The sequence below is a fragment of the Mytilus galloprovincialis genome, chromosome 4, assembly GCF_965363235.1.
Source record: "Mytilus galloprovincialis chromosome 4, xbMytGall1.hap1.1, whole genome shotgun sequence".
NCBI lineage: Eukaryota > Metazoa > Mollusca > Bivalvia > Mytilida > Mytilidae > Mytilus > Mytilus galloprovincialis.
Window position 1 is genome coordinate 21,066,082 of NC_134841.1, and position 20,106 is coordinate 21,086,187.

Sequence of the window (20,106 nt, forward strand, 5' to 3'; positions counted from 1 at the left end):
TTAAATATTGATCTTACAAAATTAAAGCTTATTAGGTAGTTTGATTTATTGCTGTGAAATGAAAAAAATTAATTTTACAATAGGTAAAAAAAAAAAATAATTATATATTTTCAGGTAGGCATCTTTAATTTTTTTCGTAACTTTTTCAAATCAACTTGGATTTTCATCAAACTATGCAGCTATCTTAGATATATGTTAAGCTTACTGAATCCCAGGTCATTTTGTTTTTTGTTGTATTGCTGTCAAATTCAAGAATTAAATTAATCTAGGTAAAAAAAACTAGAATTTGCATTTCGAACAAAATAGAGGTAGTACACTTTAATTTTTTTAATAACTTTTTCAAAACAACTTGGATTTTCATCAAACTATACAGCTATCTTAGATATATATTAAGCTTACTGAATCCCAGGTCATTTTGTTTTTTGTTGTATTGCTGTCAAATTTAACAATTAAATAGTGTAGGTCAAAAAAGGTAGAATTTGCAGTTCGAACAAAATAGAGATAGTACACTTTAATTTTTTTAATAACTTTTTCAAATCAACTTGGATTTTCATCAAACTATACAGCTATCTTAGATATATATTAAGCTTACTGAATCCCAGGTCATTTTGTTTTTTTGTTGTATTGCTGTCAAATTTAACAATTAAATTAATGTAGGTCAAAAAAGGTAGAATTTGCAGTTCGAACAAAATAGAGATAGTACACTTTAATTTTTTTAATAACTTTTTCAAATCAACTTGGATTTTCATCAAACTTTGCAGCTATCTTAGATATATATTAAGCTTACTGAATCCCAGGTCATTTTGTTTTTTTGTTGTATTGCTGTCAAATTTAACAATTAAATTAATGTAGGTCAAAAAAGGTAGAATTTGCAGTTCGAACAAAATAGAGATAGTAAGTACACTTTAATTTTTTTAATAACTTTTTCAAATCAACTTGGATTTTCATCAAACTTTGCAGCTATCTTAGATATATATTAAGCTTACTGAATCCCAGGTCATTTTTGTTTTTTGTTGTATTGCTGTCAAATTTAACAATTAAATTGTAAAGTGTACTATCTCTATTTTGTTCGAACTGCAAATTCTAGCTTTTTTGACCTAGATTTATCTAATTCTTAAATTTGACAGCAATACAACAAAAAACAAAATGACCTAAGATTCAGTAAGCTTAATATATCTCTAAGATAGCTGCATAGTTTGATGCAAATCCAAGTTGATTTGAAAAAGTTATTAAAAAAATTAAAGATGCCTATCTTAATTGCAAATCCTAGATTTTTTTTACCAAGATTACTTTAATTCTTAAATTTTACAGCAATACAACAAAAAACTAAATGACATGGGATTTAGTAAGCTTAATATATATCTAAGATAGCTGCATAGTTTGATGAAAATCCAAGTTGATTTGAAAAAGTTATAAAAAAAATTAAAGATGCCTATCTGAATTTATATCATAATTTTTATTATTACCTATTGTAAAATTAAACTCTTTCATTTCACAGCAATAAATCAAACTACCTAATAAGCTTGAATTTTGTAAGATCAATATTTAATTTAGTTAGATGGGCTGATTTACACCAGTCAAAACTAAATTTGAAGGTCAAGACTAGTGGAGAATGTTAAAATGATTGTCAAAACATTTATATCACAATAAATATTGTTGCTTTACGTTATTTAAGGTACAGATTGTGTTTTTATTCACTCAATATATTCATGGGACACATACTTTTTTAATGAATAGAGGTCATGGGACATAACTTTTTTTCCTATCACATCAGCATGGGACAATACTTTTTTCCAAACAGGTTTTGCGATTTGCACCGGTCCCCCTGCTTGATAAATATTTCACCGTCCCTTATAGCTGACTATGCGGTATGGGCTTTGCTCATTGTTGAAGGCCGTACGGTGACCTATAGTTGTTTATGTCTGTGTCATTTTGCTCTTTTGTGCCGGGATAGTTGTCTCATTGGCAATCATACCATATCTTCTTTTATATACATGTATTAGTCTGACAAATTTACACCGGCAAAATTGTATTATGTATGGAGAACTCCGAAAAAAATTTCCTATTGATATTTTCTTCAAAAGTAGAATGTTTGCATTATGGACAAGAATTATTTGTTATAAGCAAGATAAAATTGCGAGTACTATGTACAAGTTATTCTATAACATGCATATTAAAAAATGTTTCCATTCTAAATGGGTTGTTTGTATTGTAAAAAAACCTTAATAATTGTGGTCGTTTAAATTACTGGCAATGTCTATGGGCTGATTAACAAAATGACGTCAGCCAATCAGAAGACGCGTTACATCCAAAATTAAATTATTACAATTATATGAATCCAGTATTTCAGAATTTTATATTATCTCAAAATATGCAATGGCAAGTGTCCAAGTTCACCATATAAAAAGTTTGTATGGACTTTTTTTAACCAAGTTTCAAAATAAATCTACAAAATCTATTATATATATATATGTATATATATATAAGCTCTATGTCACCAGCACGATGAAAACCCCATATTTTCAAACCGTGAATGAATGTTTTCGTAATCAGCTTAAACACACATGGGTTACTTCTGTTTAAGATTCAGTTAATGTTTGAATTATAGAATTAAAAACAGTTCATGATTTAGAAAGACATATATTGTTGATCTATCATGTCAAGTTTTTGTTTCAATTTTTTTTTAAATTTCCAACACGAGGCATTTGCCTCTTTCGCCCCCATGTAGTTACGGCCCTGACATTTTATGCTCATAAGATGTCATACCACGTAACTTGTCAAGAAGCCAAATAATATCAAACACATTCAATGGGATGCTGTTTTTGTCATTCTCAATACATGTCTAATAAAATATCTGTATTTTTCCTTGTCTTTATAAGTTTTGTCGTCTATAAGATAAAATAAAAGAAGATATATTTTTACCGGACAACATCTTACATCAATTGGTCATAGAACACCGTGATACGAACACATGTAATATGGTCTTTTCTGGTATTCTAACAAATAGGCCTTTCGTTGTGATACAGATGCAACAGCTGTTTGATGTTTTACCTGCAATCACGATTTGTAGTGTAATTGATTTGTTCTGTGGTGTTGTTTTTTTATTTTCTGATGACTTTAATATGTACCGGTGCAGGGACGGTGGTAAAAATGTCAGTACGAGTATTTATATAGTTCTCGAGATATAGTTGGTAAAAATGTCAGTACGAGTATTTATATAGTTCTCGAGATATAGTTGGTAAATTGGCGACAAAATTGCTGTTGACTGCATTTGTTACATATAATACCTGTTCAAAAAGGGTACGAAAAATTGTTTGTGTCGTTTTGAAACTTTTCTACAATGGCCTTTTTTTAGTTATGTGTATGTTCCGGACCATATGAGTATTTGGACCATACGCGTATGGTCATGACCATATGGGTACATGTATATATACACATATGGTCGGGGTAATTAAGGGCAAACGATACAGTTTTGATCCTGTATTTACAGTTTCAGATTGATGAAAATTTCCATATAGGCTAGTTTTTGCCTGCTTAAATCAAATATGTAATAAAAAATATACCTTCATGTGCTACTTTTTGAGTTAAATCAGGTCGAAATTTTGTATATTTGCTCAAAATTCGGATTTGTGGCCGTATTTTCCCTTTTGAAAGAAAGCCATAACTTTTTGGTTGTAAAAAACAAACACAAATTGTTTTTTGTTAGATAATTTGTAATTTTTGTATTTAAATAAGTATCCTAAAAAATTATGCATTTTTATTCAGAAATAACTCATATTTATCAAATGGTCAAGAATTAAGAAAAAATCGTATTTTTTTTGCTGTATATATTTATCAAAATTAAAAAAATTCCTCTATTTACAGTTTTATAAAATTTGGTCCACATTATCTCCCTGCAAAATGAAACAAAATGTCGTTTTAAAAAATAGGGGTCCATGCACTCGTTTTCAAATTAAATCAGTTTGAATGATAAAAAATAGTCGAAAAATGCACCTTTTCCCGATATGTCATAGTTTGACGTCGCGAAAATAACATTTTACGTTAGCAACGTCATTACCTCCCCTGTAACTTAACAAGTTTACAGGTAACACGTAACTCTTCGGGTATAAACCTTGTAGTTCTCACGTCATTAAAAAGACGATATCAAAGGTCATTTCATTTTTATTAAATAAAAATAGCAGTTTCATGCATTTAATTTTACTCACTAGTCACTATAGTAAACACATTTTATACATATAGTCATTACCGACTTGTTGTTACGAGTGCATGGCAATATGTCGACATAGGTAGATATTTTCATAATTTCTTAATGACTGTTATCACTGGGGTAAAGCTGATGACCGTAACTGCATTCACGGTCATCCCAAGATGTCGGATGAAAAATTAGGTCAGTTTCTGTATTGTCTGTTAAAGTGTTTCTATATCATTTTCTTTACAAATCATACATTGAAACGATGTAAATTTATAAAAGAATCACTCGGAAATCACTAATTACTTCTGAGAAATGTGCATGAAACGGGAAATTCGATTTGAAAAAATCGCCAAGATGACCGTGTATCACAATCGAGATGACCGTAACAGAATTAGCGATTCATAACAAGGGTGACTGTAACTGCTTTTAAGATGACCGTAATTTGTAAATGATGACCGTAACTTTTAAAGGATGACCCTCAATTCTAAGAAATATCCGTATTTATATAACTATCTTTTTGTATCAAATGATTAATCGTGTTGGTATACACATATTAATATGAGAGTTTTATCCTATAGGTAGAAGAAAATAAGACGTGCTTCAAATGCAAAGATTACCATATGTATCTTTTTTACAGTAGAGGGTTTAAGGGGGTACAGAACACCTAAGAAAAGATAACTCTTACTTATAGTCTGATTCATTGCTACGTTTTAAAATTATGTGCAATATGCAAGCTTTTAAAAGATTGTAACCGGAGGGGTTTTTACGTTGTGTATTTTCTGTGTCAACTTTAACATATTTTACCCCAGACCGTGTAAAGAGTAGGTATAGGAATCCTGAGTCTCTGATCCTTCATATTTGGCTTTGCAAAACTTAACGCTAGCAAGTTTTCATAGTTTATTAGCAAACTACATAATTCAACAAATATCAACAATTTGTAAAGATAAAAACATGAAACATGAATATAAAAAGCAAGTTAAAATTCACATAAAAGTGACATAGCTTAATCTGTCATTTTAACCTTTGTCTAGATGCATTATAATTCTAGACACAATAGCGACATTGTGTCTAGATGCTGTGAAATGCATTACACCTTTCGTGTACACAGTGAGCAAGGTCTGTGCAAGACCAGTTAGTCAGCAAAGTCTGTGCTAGACCTTACGTGTAGACAGTGACTGAGGTCTGTGCAAGACCAGTTAGGCAGTGAGGTGTGCAACACCAGTAAGCTCTTACTAAAAAGCTAAAATAAGCGGTTGTTTTATCAACCAAATGGCTTATGAAAACAAGCACAGTACAATTATTTAAATCATCAGTTATTTAACAAATACTATTCAAATATAAACATTCTATAACTAAATTATAAGTTGCAAATTCAACAAAATATGAGAATAAATTCAATGAATGATAGCACCATAATGTAACTAAATATATAAACATGTTAAACAACAATATTTATCAATAATTCATATTACCAATAGTAATTAAATGTTAATTTTACAACAGTCCATTTTAAAGGGACATAATACTGTTCTAAAACATAGGGTCGCCGTTACATTCCTCCCTCCTTAAAAAAACTGAAGCCATGAAGTTTAAAAACAAGGCTGGTATGAATCTCCATTATATACAAACAGTATATTCATCCATATATATTGCATACGGAACACATTCCAATTCCTTTATCAATTGAACACTAGAAATGCTGGCCATATCATCTCCAATATCAGTTATAACACTCGTATATATTATCTCATATCATCACCATCACTGAAAACAAGTGCTGAAAAATTTAATAACAAAATTAAACAAATAGTTAAACTGAATCGTCACCCAGTAAACTGTTGTGTCAAATGCTATGGAAATAATGTAACTGTCTAAAATGTACTAGATATTCTGTATGTGTTTAAGAGATATTTACTATAGAATAAAACAATCCTGCAACAACCAGCACTTTATTATAAAAGGCCAAAAGCGATTACGTGAATCAGAGGCTCACATTAGCGATTAAAACACGTCAATCGGGCAGAAACAATTATGTTGGCATCCAAGCTTATATCCACATAAACATGATAATTTTGAAGCAAGTTAGCATAAAATAAAATAATGTAAGCGACAGCCCTTTTCATGGGTCTAAAGGATACAACAATGAGGTACTTTACAATGCTGTTCCTGTCGATGTATACACATTCATCTTGAGCTATGTGTAATTACTGAATGTGTTAAGTAAGACAAATATGATCAAAATATACCATTCTATCTAAACAATCTAAGTTAAGCTTTCTTTAAACCATTTGAATTTTTTTCATCTATGCAATTAATTGCTTATACATTCTATAACTATCAATACATACTTTATCTCTGTGCCAATCTAAAATCAGTCTTTGTAAAGTTAAACTGAAATGATTACTCATCATTATTACATACATATACATGGCAATATCTTTTAAAATCAAAATTAACATCAAGCAAGCATAATGACATTTATTTCACAATATTAAAATTTGACAATTTTTCTTAACATATTTAACTGTATCAATAGCATTGCCGCCTAATGAGAAGATCAGATGTTTCACCTCAGGATCCCACCGCTGCCACCAAAATGTAACCGGAGGGGTTTTTACGTTGTGTATTTTCCGTGTCAACTTTAACATATTTTACCCCAGACCGTGTAAAGAGTAGGTATAGGAATCCTGAGTCTCTGATCCTTCATATTTGGCTTTGCAAAACTTAACGCTAGCAAGTTTTCATAGTTTATTAGCAAACTACATAATTCAACAAATATCAACAATTTGTAAAGATAAAAACATGAAACATGAATATAAAAAGCAAGTTAAAATTCACATAAAAGTGACATAGCTTAATCTGTCATTTTAACCTTTGTCTAGATGCATTATAATTCTAGACACAATAGCGACATTGTGTCTAGATGCTGTGAAATGCATTACACCTTTCGTGTACACAGTGAGCAAGGTCTGTGCAAGACCAGTTAGTCAGCAAAGTCTGTGCTAGACCTTACGTGTAGACAGTGACTGAGGTCTGTGCAAGACCAGTTAGGCAGTGAGGTGTGCAACACCAGTAAGCTCTTACTAAAAAGCTAAAATAAGCGGTTGTTTTATCAACCAAATGGCTTATGAAAACAAGCACAGTACAATTATTTAAATCATCAGTTATTTAACAAATACTATTCAAATATAAACATTCTATAACTAAATTATAAGTTGCAAATTCAACAAAATATGAGAATAAATTCAATGAATGATAGCACCATAATGTAACTAAATATATAAACATGTTAAACAACAATATTTATCAATAATTCATATTACCAATAGTAATTAAATGTTAATTTTACAACAGTCCATTTTAAAGGGACATAATACTGTTCTAAAACATAGGGTCGCCGTTACAAGATCATGATCAGAATATTTACATTATTGCTAAGACCAGCTGTACACCCTTCAATGTTATTCATTTAATCTTTTAATTCATTTAAAGTTACTCATTTTCCATAATTGAATCTTCAATGAGACATAATTTACCAAAAGAAAACCAGGACGTTAGAAAAGGAGGGAAACAGAAAGAGAAAGGACCATAACTGTTTTCGTTTTTTGGAAAATGACGCAGTCATTGTTCCATAACTGCCGACCTGATTTCTCTGCCTACCGCGCTTGGTTTCGTATTTACTAATTTCAATACAAACTGGAATGTGCTTGTGTTATCATTATGCATGAGCATTGTGTAGTAATCAGCCAGGAACCAGTTTACAAACTAACTGGTTTCTGTTTGTATTCCACTACAGTCGAACAAAGTGTTGTAGTTTGACAGGAACCAGTCCAGAATTTTGTAAACTACAAAACGTAATCGGTTATTATCATTCCGTTTTGGTGTTTCATACCGACTTATATGGTTTGAATAAGCTTAAGACCCTTCAAACATTAATGTGATAGGTATATTAAAGACTGTTTTACAAAAGGATGAAACTGTTTTGCTTTAAAAGTCGTACTATAGTGATATATGTTATGTACGGATTTCCACTCTCACCGGTTAATTTCTTCTTTTACACGTGCTTTTGAAACTTCCTGTTTAAACATCGCAAGTTTTAAAATTGTTTTTTGAGTGAATTTAACTTATTTTAACAATCACAAAGCGTTCGGGAATCATTTCAAGCAGTTTTTTCTTCTCTTTGATGATGGAAAATATGTTTTCTCAAGAAAATACCGCAAACGATCGCAGAGGAATTGAAACGTACAAGTCAAGTCGGCACCTGGTTAAATTGGCATCTAGTCAAATCGGCACCTATTTGACGTCAATTCGGCTTCCAATAATATTTATTATAATATTTTCTATTCAATTAATTAATAACTGTTACCAAGTACATAGTGAATATTAGGTAAACAACGAGACCAAAGTGAATATGTTGTTGTGTATAAAAGTAAACAACGAAGCTATTGTTTTAACCATTAGACAATTATTAAAATTAAATGGAAAACTATGAGTCCCTTTCAATAAATCAAACTTTCATGCCAAATAATTAGCAAATTTAAGGTGGGTTTTTTTCAGTAATGTTTAAACAGCATTAAACAAACAATCCTGTAAAAGACTCAACTGGTTAAATAATGCATAAAAATATCCAATATCTCATGTATTAGTCCAAATAATAGTGACGTCTGACAAGGCTATTTTATTTTTTTCTGGGACGCCTTCCTTAGACGTTCGTAGGAAGGCTTCCTAAGAAGGCGTTCCAGAAAAAAAATTAACATAGCCTTGTGGTCATAGGAAGGTGTCCCAGAATAAAATTTAAAAAGCCTTGCCAGACGTAATAATTATTTGGACTACTCATATATATCATTAAAAATACACCAAAAAATTCATGTAGTTGAGAAAAATAAATACATTCAAAATGTACATGAACATCCAAAAAAGTGAAAGTTAGTATTAACTCTTTTTGCTTTAAAAATTTACAACTGCATTTAAGTATTGAATGCTTTTTTTTAAAAATTCATTGAGGTGTAAAAGCGTTGACCGAAGTACTTTTTGTATGAAGCCCGTAAGCGTAAGCGCTTCATTCTAAAAATGTGCACACGGTCAACGCTTTTGCAACCCTATGAGGTTACAAAAAGAAACATTCAATACTTATAATTACTTTTTTTAGCTAGGATCATGAAAACACGAATTTTATAACTTTTTTATTCAATTCATCTGTGCACTTTATTGTGGGACCACGTGTTATCATGAATGAAAAGTTTTATTGAGTGATGCAATTGCTTGAGGAATAACATGTGATGTGCAGTTAGCCAATCAGAATAAAGTATTATAATGAAACATATATCAAATGTAATTATAACAAAATACATTACGTTGTAAGAGTTATCTCCCCAAACACTGTTTTTCTTGTGGCCACCTCTCCTTCGTAACCGTAAAAGATTTTATTTTACCAAATTGCTCGTTACATATTTAGGATAAGAATATTCGTTTGAACCATAGCTCTATGGGGACTCCATATGAGAGTTATTCCCCCTTTTTCATTTGATTCAAGCGATATGCATTTTCAACTGGTAACTGATAGAGACCTAGGGTCTTCATGAGGTCATTGGTACTAAAAATGAAAATGAGGTCAATGTCAAAGGTCAAGGTCATATTATAAATTTTGATTTTGGCTTATTTTCACTTCTTTTCAAATACTGTATGACATTTTGACAAATAATTTTTCATAAATTATTAGTTGCGACATGTCCTTACTTGTATATTTTGGTTGAAAGGCTGCGCATACAATAAAAGGGAGTTTTTGTCCATCTTACATTTAAAATTATGCGTCAAGTGGTAGTACTCATTAACCAAACATATTAAAGACCTAGGATATTTTTATTCAAGGTCCATGGTTTGTGACCTTGATATTGAGGTCAAGGTCATAGGTTAATAGGACGTCATAAAGCCATAGGAACTAACATTTTAAACTGATTTTTCATATTTCAATATAAAAATAGATCTTTTCTAGTGGAAAGACTTCAATTGTTCTCTGAACAATTTGTTTTTAATTTACATCATATTTTGTGGGAGAAGGGGGTTCAGACTATGTGGTATCAGGTCTGTTTGCGCCCAATACACTTTCGCACCTCGCACGTTCACACCCAAGGTCCGTTTGCACTCTACTCATTCGCGCCCAATTTTAATTCAAATTCAAGTTGAATAATTGGAAAATCATGATTGTTGTTTTAAATTGCTTTGGTGTAAATACTGAATGTATTTATAGCTTGGTATGAGTAAAACATTGAAGATTTTAAAGGAAAAACACAAAAGATAATTGTTTTTAAGCCCTTTGATCTGAAACAACGAAACAATAAAATATAGGAACCAAAATATAGCAATCCACTATTATAACCAAAACATGATAAAATTTATTCAACACACAAGAAAAAAATAGTCAGAATCTCACTTCATTATGAAAGAGGTCAATGAAACAAAGTATAGCAATACACTAACCAAAACATGATTAAGAGTTATTCAACGCTAAATAAAACGTTGACAAAATACCACTTTATTTAGAAAGGATTATTATTATCTTTAACAATACGCTATCCAAAACATGATTAAGATTTATTCAACACAAAAAAAAAATGCTGTCTCACTTTATTTTGAGACAATGACAACAATTATACTTATAAGAAAACACTTGCTTACAGAGTTATTAAACACAAAACCAATTAAGATTAGTTGCGAACATGTAGGGTGTGAAAGTGAAAGGGGGCGAACATGAGTTGGCGCAAACGTGAATGGGCGCGAACGGACCCGGATTCAGCCTATGTACCAGTGAGAAATATAGAAGCCTTTCTACGGTATTTATTTGTACAATTCAGGTAGTCTTGACCTATTCATTTGTCTTAAAAAAAAACTCAGCCAGTTGGCACCTTCACTTCACACACACACATATACGAATATCAATTATATGCTTACGAGACATGTTGCATTGTTAAACTAATTACGGTATGTGAAAATCAAGACTTGCATAAAAACTATCCCAATATTAGAGACAGTGGCGTCATTTTTCTTCAGAGCTTTCAGCTCTTTGATTACTTGGCAATGCCTAGGTCTTAAATAAGATTAAATAAAGTACAAAAATTCAAAAGTCTAAGGATGCTACCGGATTTAAAATTTTGTCCTGCATTTTTTCTTTATAGTTGTAATATCATCATTATTGTCCTGCATTTTTTATTTTTCATTCTTTACGGACCTGCAATTTTCATTAGTTTACTGAAATTGTTTTCGTAAATTGTCATCCTGCTTGTTTAATATGCCAAATTGCTGATCCTGCCTTTGTTTCAAAAGCCTTTCTTGCCTTTTTTCAAATATCATCCAAGCCCCCCTCCTCAGGTTCAAATGAGGGTGGATAGAACCTTTATCGGGACTCCGGGATCAAGTGTTTTTAAGGTAGGGATTTAGGGATTGACACTTTCGAGATCCGAAAATTCTTTTTTCGAATCTCGGGATGTCGGGATTTAAATTTCTTTAAATTCGGGACCTCGGGATTTCATGTTTTTAAGCCGGGTTTTCGGGATCAGGAACCCTCCTACCCCCTCTCAAATTTTAACCAAAAAAAAAAAGAATCCCTGGACAATTACACAACATAGCCAGAAATTAGTAGTGGTTTTGCTAATTAATATTCATAATATGTAAATGAGAATTGTACCACGTGATAGTACTTTGAACTGGACTGGCTTGATAGGCTTGATATCATTAAAATCTTTAAAACGGATATTATAAGTTGCCCGTCACAGAGTCCTGATTTACAATCACTTTGATATTTCCGTAAAGTTGTCAGGCGGTCAAAATCAAAACAATGAACGCGAATTTAGTGAATTTTTCGTGCCTTCGTGAGTGTATTCTTCTTGAAATAGTGACATTTTAATTTTACGTGGGAACCTAGAGTTCAATGACTGCACATACAAGGTCAGGACTTGCTTATTCTTTGGAAATACAAGTTTCATATTTCACCCCGGCAACCTGTTTTTGTAATGACCGTGTAAGCCAATTTTCAACACGAAGTTTGCAAATTTGACGTTTCAGCCATTTTAGCCTGTATTTTACACTGCAATGTTAAAAGCCTCTCGCTTCGATTTTTAAAATAGCTCAGGAACCTGTACTTTTGCAACAACAATCATTATGTTTTGTTTAAATGGTGTATATTGTTGTGTATATTCATTTTCTGCCCCGGCAACCTGTCTATCACTTAAATTAAAATTAAAACAGACATTTTTTCAAAATTCCCTATCATTTTAATGTAATTTCCATGACCCGTATCCGATTTCTTTAGTATAATATTCAAATAAGCAAAGTGGCGTTGATTTCTGGATATGATGCTTATGTTCGTAGATCTTCTTATCAAATTGATTAAATCAAAACTGAATTGACTCCACATTACTTTTTTTTTAAACGAAACATGTAGTTTTTAAAGAACTTCGCCATGGCTTTAGAAATACATGTAAGTTAGTAATGTAAAAAAGATTACGAATAATTCATAATTTTATAATTGCTGTCATATTTTTTTAAAGTGCAATTTAATATTTTATCATGTTTATTGCATGATTTATATTTCATGTAAAAAGTTAGACGATACCCATAGGGATAATCAACCACCAGTGCATCATTTACATGTCACGGAACAAGGCAAAAATAAGAAAAAAACGTCCGATTTAGTCCAAAAAACACCACACATATTTTTGCTTTCTTAATTCATCTGAATAAAAAAAAAATATATCTTTCTAGTATGTTTTTCCAACCTATCCTGACAGGTGTAGAAGATTAACGGGTGTCTTCTATTCCGTCCGCAATTTTAGGGAAAGTAAAGTCTATATTTAGAATCATAGTTGAAACTGAAACGACACATGCCCAGACAACATGAGTATGTTGGCCCAACATTGGCGCAACGTATATCATTGCATTGACCCATCGTTGTATTTTAACGTTGGCCCAACGTATAAGTGCAAAGTGGGCCTACGTTGGCCCAACATAATGGCTTCATGTTGGCCCAACGTTGTACGGTTATATGCAATACATAGAGCCAACGTTGGCCCATTGTATGAAAAACGAAACTCCATGTTGGCACAACGTAGGTCCAACGTAGAAATATCTTTTCTTATGTTGACACTACGTTGGTCCAACGTAAATATGTCTTATTTCTGTGTTGGCACTATGTTGGTCCAAGGTAGATATTTATCATTTTTATGTTGGCAATACGTTTGTCCATTTCATCAACCAAATCACAATGGATGCCGCATGAGGAGCTGGATATGATAAATAAACCGGAGCACATGATATTTGATCTTTTTTTGTGTTCCAAACTGCCAAGGTTTAAGGTAGCAATTTTGTATTTGTGTATTACTTATTGTTGTTAATTTCCTTGTATTTTTCATGAATTTTGCCTCTTTAATTTCATTTATTTTGGTGACACTAAGATATTTCTTTGACAATGTTTGGTGGATCGACCAGATAAACTTTGTGTCATTTGGTCTCTTGTAAAGAGTTGTCTCATTAGCAATCATACCACATCTTCTTTTTTCATATCAATTTCATTTATTTCTTTAACTGCAAAAATGACGTCTGGCTTATGGTAAGTCGCCCATACAAATATTTTTTATAAGATGTAATTTTAGTTGTATTGGTTCCAGATCCAGATTGGAAATTAAATAATTCAGAAGATGAATTTTTATTTATTTTAAATTTGATATCATTGGTCGTCACCACGAGTATGGTCCTAATCAATTTGAATTTCAACAGTGTCATTATTATTTATGTTATTCCTTATTTCCCTTCTCTGTTTCCTGCCACCTTCTCTGTCAAGGCTAAACCGCAGCCAATCTTTAGCTGCATCCTCTAGCTCCTTATCTGAATTCTCTTTGACAGCAGTGAGGTACGATTTTTTCTAACCGACTCTGTAATAAAGTAATAAGTAAATTTGAACTGTGTATTTGCCTAATGCATGCGTGCGTAATCTCCCTACTAGATATGTTATATAAATTAATGTATATATTCTAAATATATTAAACACTATTTAATACAAAATAAAATCTTAAAAATAACCAATCTTTTTTTTCTTTTTTTAATATTGGTAATTTGTCTAATGGTCAGAAATACTTGTTGAAATTATACAAAGTCAAATCTAAATACACTAGCGTTAACGGTAGTATTAAACATGCTATGCATATATATATCTGTGAAATTTGAATCCGATGTAGCATATAAAGGATGGCTATTATGTTAACTTACTTTCTTAAAGTTATTCATTCTGGGCTATCAAATGATAGAATGCATTGTTCCCCATCTCAATTCCCATGTATTTTCAGGCTAGCTAGGATGTTGTCAATAATTTTTATTATGTCTAGTTCTCTTTTTCCCCCTTTTGCACTCTGATTTAGTACTGTAGTACTCCAACACCTGACCTAAAAATTTATATTAGAATGTAAAATTGTATATTAAAAAGAAAAGATATTTCAAGTAATCCAGACAATAATATATAGTCTTTTTCTTTTATAAATATTCGTGGTATAGTATCTTTTAACCCCCCCCCCCCCCCCCTATTTTTTATATTTCAAACGTCAGCTTTTTGTGACTGATATTTACTCCTACAAATTATTCAAATATCGGTTTTGTTTTGCAAAAGTTTTACCGAGGACAAAAAACTAAATTCAGCCGAGTCCGTATAATTATATACAAATTTCAACATATTCTTGCAATGAATTTAGATAAGATTTTTTAATAAGATTAAGAAATAAATACTCTATTTGATATCTAAAACACTGTTACACATGCAAGTGTGTACACTGTAAAAACAGCGTTTAGATTTGAAACGGATCTACAACATGTTTAGGTCTAAACGTGTTTAGGAAAGGATCTAAACGGATATTTATCTAAACACATAAAAACCTAAACGTGTTTAGAATTTAAACGTGTTGCAGGGTTATTATCAGTGAATGTTATCATTAAGCTAAACATTAAATGGCATCTAAACACTTCTGAAACACTTTCCTAAACACCTAAACACTTTATAATATTTCAGTACTGGTTTCACCTTTTTTACCCGATGTTCCTACATATTCCAACATATTCTGTGAAACTATGATATCTTGGCGGTCTTGAAATTAAAATTATTTTCAAACTTCAGTCCCAAGTATGCGGAGCTTCTTTACTTCTTTACAAATCATAGCAGCTTCCACGACCTTAATTCCCCAACTGAGTTTCCCTTTTTTGTGTTGTAAGATTATAAAATTACGTTCAATTATTTTGATTATAAGTTTAGCAATTAATTGTTTATACCAGGGGCATATAAAATAATCTTTTATAGTATAAATAAGGAAAATGTGAGTGAATATTTCAGTCTCTAATTCCCGGAGTCGTTGTCCGAATATGATCTTATATTAATTAACGAACAGAGTTATCTATCGTTGTAATTTGATACGGACGCCTTCGGACCCGCCAAAGACAAACAACATTTAAAACAATGGATCCCATCTATCAAGCATATATATCTATTGACAATGCAACAGATACAGAACTTTATATTAGAATATTGATGGAATCAAAAGCTATCTTAACAGTTATTACAGCAGCGGAAGGTAAGCAGATCCATATTTCATAAAAAGGGGGAGGGACAAAAACCATAATTTAACAGTCTAATTAAAGGAATATGTGTGTTAAACTGTTAACCTATGCTTTTTCAAGTTCACTACTGTGGTTCGAATCATATAATATACACACATAATCCGTCGGAGGGACCAAGCATAAAATAAGAATGAGCTAGTTCGGAAATTTAAAAATGAGATAATTTAATAGTCTATAAACTGTCACTGTACATAATGTGACTTTAATGTCATAAAATCATAGTTTCAAGTAATTTAACTTTGCAATGAATAAGATCCCAATGGCCCATAGTGAAAGATCCTTTATGCAAACACTGAAATTATAGTTTCACTTCATTTGTCAAGGAGAAACAAAGAATACCAAAAGGACATTCAAACTCATTACTTGAAAATAAACTGACCACGTCATGGCTAAAAAGTTGAAAATAACTGACCACGCCCTGGCTAAAAGTTGAAAATAAACTGACATTCTAACTCCAATGTCTAAAATAAACTGTCAAGTTTTTTTTTATTTAAACCTTTACTAATTATTTGTATGTATGCATTTATAGGACACTGACACTGTAGTTGGAATGAAAAGACCAAGAATAAATCCATATCATAGATCAAAGTGAAGAACAGATCAGAAAGAAAGCAACGAAGAAAGAAAAGGATGACTTAATTTCAAGAGCAGATGTAAGTAAAAATATATAAGTATATTATTAAGTTGCCAATTACACTACAATATGATTGAAAAATGGAGGTTAAATCATTCTCGTAATATTTATCCTGTTGAATAGGTAAAAAATGGGCAATTTAAAAAAATATATTCATAATATTAGGATAAAATAGGAAAAACAGGCTATAATTCTCAGAAATCATGGATTTTGTTTTATAATATAAAAAAAACTTGCATGCTTGTTTGCTTTATATAGTGTTCCCTTTGATTTGTTTGTCTTTTGATGTGTATATTTCAAGCAATTGTAGCTTAAATTTTGTAGCCCACATGTATAGTCCAATACAAGAAAAGCTGAAATTTAAATCACCCACACCAAATTTTAGGGGCCATTAGCAAGTGGGCCCCTGCTAATTTCAAACCCTGATTTGTACTAGGTGTAAAGTATTGTCTTTTTAACTACAATTAGTACTTTTCTTTTGTAAGAATCTTTATCAAGAAGCTTGTTTAATGTATTTTAATAAACATGATCTAAGAATAAGTGACTGTTGCATACAAATGTATACACGAAGGTTTCATTTTTTCATTTCAGGTTACAATAGCTCACCTGACAACCAAAAGGAACTGCACATCAACATGACCAAGAGCCTTTATCATTCAAAAGAAGATTGTTTTGCAATGAAAAATACCTGTATGATAGGAGATGGACTGACAATTTCCGTTTTGTTGAGGATAAAAATCATCAAATTTTATAATTGTATATTTTGTTTGCATTTAGTGAGACTTAAAAATAAATTATTGAAATAATTTGAATAGATTATTTGTTATGTTTACGACTAGATCAGAAAAAAGAAAAACAAAAGAACCAGAATCCAAGTTGTATAAAAAGTTGGAAGGTCCATCAAAAGGAATGAAAAAAAAAGTCATATTCCTGACTTGGTACAGGCTTTTCCTTTTAAAATAATGGAGGTTAAACTTCTTCTAATTGTTTACAGACTATTCAAAACTTGGTCTTATTGTTTACAGACTTTTCTTAACTTGGTCGTATTGTTTACAAACTTTTCTTTGGTCTCCAGGAAGAATAAAATGTGTAAACCTATTATTGTTAATATTATTATTATCATTACTGAAGTTTTCCAGCTTTAATATACTATATAGACAAGTCAAATATTTAATTATGGTAAAAATCATTGCAAGAACATTAAAGCAGAAATGAACACGTTTATTGTATATTTTAGAATACAGTGTGGACTATTCAACCTGTAGTGCTGTACCACAAGTAGTTCCTGTGAAATCATAGTACTAGTAGGCTAACTGTTGGAAGGTCTAAACACCATATATTTCTAAACATATAACATCTAAACACTTGTTGAAATCTAAACACTTGTTAAAATCTAAACATGTTTAGATGCTAAACGCGTTTCAAAACGTACACAGAAAAAGTGTTTAGATAAGTGTTTAGGATCTAAACACTGTTTTTACAGTGATATATGATCATGTTTCACAAATATATCGTATATGTTTGTATGCGGTTTAGACATACAATAAAACTAACAAATTCATTTATATTTCAATGAATTCGAAGTAGAAATCATTATGCCACATTTCTGAAATATTACGGAAAAAAATTAAGGTACATCCATCATAAGACAGATTTTTTCTATTAACTTCAGAAATGGTCATAAATGTTATCGTTATAGATTTTAGAAAAAAAACACTATTAAAATATTGGTAATTTACAATTTGTTTGAAGATACTAATGTTCAGTGGCAAATATTGCATGATGATTAATAGGATTGAAATGGTTTAAAATCTAGCAAACAATTCCCGCGTATCGTACAAACTTCTAGATCAACATTATAAAATGATAGAAATAAATACATGTACTTACATGTTACTTTCTTTCTCTTTCAACCTCAGATGATATGATTTTCTCTATTGTTTTCTTCGTTTTACTGCTTTGTTACACATACACAACAGGAAATAACCACAAAAGTGACCATCCCATTACATTCAGATTTCTTATAAACTTAATAACCATAGCAACTATCTTTGAAATTGGTCGAACATATGGTCAACCTTATCAGAATGTGCTTGATTAACAGACTGGCTGTATCAAATATCACTCTGCATATAATTGCTAAATTATTATGTTTCACAAAGTTTAAGGAATAAAGTTATTATAAAAAATGATTGCAAAAAATTTAAACTTTTAACCAGGCAATCTATGTTTACGGTATACTTTTTTTTTTATTACAGTAATGACATAAATGATATTCCAGTATAAATTTTACTTGGCTTATATAAAGATTATAATATATGATCAACGTTGGCCCAGCATTGGCCCAACATAGAATTGTAAATGTAATTTCAGTTGATAAACACTTATATATAACGGTATACCCTTAACTTTTCATAAAGCCTGCAGCAATCGAAATTATCTGCCTCCCAAGAGAAATAAAGTGTAAAATATTTCATAATCAATTTTTATTAACAAAATTTCATATCCACCCTATGTCGCTCCTAACATAATGCCAACATTTGCCCGATTATTTATAACCATCATGAGATAATATTATGAATTTACAACAACATACCAACGTTGGGCCAATGTTTTGCAGCCATCACCAATGTGCGACCAACGTACCGACAATTTGCCAACGTTGGGCCTCTGTTGTGCAGCCAACATAATCTTGCGACCAACGGACCGACAATTTGCCAACGTTGGGCCAATGTTGTGCAGCCAACACCAACGGTCGACCAACGGGCCGACAATTTGCCAACGTTGGCCCACTGTTAGTCTGTTGACTGGGTGTATGATATAAATAGAACATGCCATTTTCGCATTATCAAATTTAAATTTCGAAGGGATAGCAAAATTTGTAATTGTCTTTTGTTGTGCTTTTGTTATGTTAACTTGTGTATCTTTCCGAATTTATCAAATGCAATTTTGAAATAAATATAAAAAAGGAAGTGTGGTGTCATTGCAAGTGACAAGTGAAAATGTTTCTTCTCAAGTCTCAATTCAAGATTATTACTGAATAGAGTAATCATTCTCTATAATAATAAGGGGCCCCAAAAATAATGTGAAACTTGTAACTTCCGTGCTTTTAACTAAACACCAGTTGTATCTAATTTTTATAACCTCTGCAGAAATGCTAAAAAAATTCTATGTTTAACGAACTTGATTAAACAGTATAAGGATTTTGCACAGTCAGCTCTATTTCATCTCTCATGAGCCGTGGTTCTTTGCACCAATGGTTTTGTCGTTAAGTTCTGAATTGTATATTTTTGAATCTGGCCAAAAGACCAATAAATTGAAAATCTTGGTCATGTAAAGCATCTGCCAACTTTAAAGCTGTTCCCTATGTATCATGTGTATTTTTGGCGTGTCATGCTTTTAATTTCAACAGCTCGTTTCTCAAATCAAAAATCAGTTACATCCTTTTTTTGCCCCTGCAACTGAAAGTCGGGCGGGTATTGTTTTACCCCTGTCCGTCTGTCCTTCCGTCCTTTCCATTATTGGTATATAGTTATTTGGCATAACTCCTCCTACCGTTTGATTCCTAGGAAGTTTTCACTTTGAAGTCTGTTGAGTAGTTAATTACGTACACTGCGCCTCAATAGAAACG

General features: G+C 31.4%; 2 long non-coding RNA genes across 2 annotated transcripts; one reads left to right on the plus strand and one right to left on the minus strand.

Moving 5' to 3' along the window:
- Positions 1-13,877: 13,877 nt before the first annotated feature.
- LOC143070528 (uncharacterized) lies at positions 13,878-18,610 on the minus strand. The gene is made up of 3 exons (XR_012976567.1): positions 18,366-18,610; positions 14,450-14,622; positions 13,878-14,115 (listed from the first exon to the last, which is right to left on the minus strand). It is a non-coding gene; the product is annotated as an uncharacterized LOC143070528 (long non-coding RNA).
- LOC143070527 (uncharacterized) lies at positions 15,603-17,252 on the plus strand. Its single transcript, XR_012976566.1, has 3 exons — positions 15,603-15,795; positions 16,371-16,494; positions 17,067-17,252. It is a non-coding gene; the product is annotated as an uncharacterized LOC143070527 (long non-coding RNA).
- Positions 18,611-20,106: the final 1,496 nt, after the last annotated feature.